Source organism: Nansenia antarctica, assembly GCF_963989245.1.
Source record: "Nansenia antarctica genome assembly, chromosome: 10".
NCBI classification, from domain to species: domain Eukaryota; kingdom Metazoa; phylum Chordata; class Actinopteri; order Argentiniformes; family Microstomatidae; genus Nansenia; species Nansenia antarctica.
In genome coordinates this window covers 23029208-23030990 of record NC_137680.1, presented here as the reverse complement: position 1 = coordinate 23030990, position 1783 = coordinate 23029208, and positions in this window count along the sequence as shown.

Sequence of the window (1783 nt, the reverse complement as noted above, 5' to 3'; positions counted from 1 at the left end):
AGACTTATTACGGGTCTTTATTTTCCCAAAATTGATTTATCAACTTTTAATACTTTTCAAGTCACCGCGGATACCCTGTATTACACGTTTGGACAGGGCTGGACTGGCCATCTGGCATACCGGGCATTTGCCCGGTGGGCCGCGGTAGTTTTGGGCCGAGCCAACCGGCAAAAATAAATAAATGTTAAAAAGTTTTTTTATTTTTATTTTTATTTTTTACCAGCCGGCCCGGCCGAAAGCTACCATCGAACGGCCCATAAATCGAAAGCTACCATTGAACGGCCCATAAATCAGGGACAGCGGCCCATTGGGCAATTTTCGATACAGACACTGGGCTGGCCCAATCAACAGAGAGAAGGGGGGGGGGTTCAGGGGTCACGCACGCACGCAGCACCAGACCTCCGTCTCAGTTTCGCGGTAGTTTTGGGCCGAGCCGGCCGGCAAAATACATTTAGTTAGCCTGGATAGTTACTAGATAGATACTGAGAGAGATGGAGCGCAAAAGCACACTAAAACGGAAGGGAGGCTGGGAAAAACTTAGGGAGAAAAACAAAAAGAAACTCCAGGCAGATGCTGCCAAATGTGTAAACATTAGGGACATGTTTGCTGCACCCTCAAGTTTACCACAGCAGCAACAGCAACAGGTTGAAGAGGAGGCTGGCAGGGAGGAGCGGGAGCAGGGTACAGATACAGAGGATAGAGAGGATACAGAAGAAGCGGGGCCGAGTCAGCCTGTAACCGTTGACCCGGTAAGGAAAATATAGGTAGCTGTTAGGGGTGTAACGGATCGCCCCCCACGGTTCGGCACGCATGTGTACCGCGGATCAATTGCAAAATGTAACCAAGTAATAATATTACTTAATATTAGTTAATATCCCTTGTAAATCACAATGTAGAGTTGCCATGAAAAGATAGACGCGACAGTTGCGTGCTTTGTTTTACTCTAAAGCGCAATGATAGGTTGATGATAATGGGGGAAAAAATCTAGAACAACAAGGCTGCGTTCGTAAATTCGCTCTGGAATCTGATCACTGAGTACACTGGTCTACTTGCACTGGTACCATTGCTTACTGTATGTAGTCGTCTTTGTAGTGGTTTGGGGGAATACTACAGTTTGTCATATGACTGTACAGCACAGTATATAAGACGAGTATATAAGGCAAGTATTTTTGTGCTGGTGGGTGTGGTCCGACCGATTGGGGTGGGCCTGTCTGGGCCAAAAATGCCAGGGCCTAATTTTTGTCCCAGTCCAGCCCTGCGTTTGGACTATTGTAACAGTCTCCTTTCTGGTCTTCTCTCAGAAAGCTATTGGCCAGCTGCAATTAGTCCAAAATTCAGCAGCGAGAGTTTTAACCAAAACAATCAGACGAGCTCATACTGTAACTCATATTTTAGAAACTCTACACTGGCTTCCTGTTAAGTTCAGAATAGATTTCAAGATCCTTCTGATTGTTTATAAAGCTCTCACTGGCATAGCACCAGAATATTTGAAAGACCTTTTACTAGCATATCAGCCCAATAGAGCTCTCAGGTCTTCTGCTAGCATATCAGCCCAATAGAGCTCTCAGGTATTCTGCTAGCATATCAGCCCAATAGAGCTCTCAGGTCTTCTGACGCTGGTTTTCTGTACAAAAGAAGAGATTTGGTGAGGCTGCATTCTCATTTTATGCTCCAGATTGTGTCTCACTGCCAGTTTACATTAGGGATGCAACCTCAGCACATATGTTCAAGTCAAGACTAAAAACCCATCTTTTTAATATTGCCTTTAAATGACTAAATAATT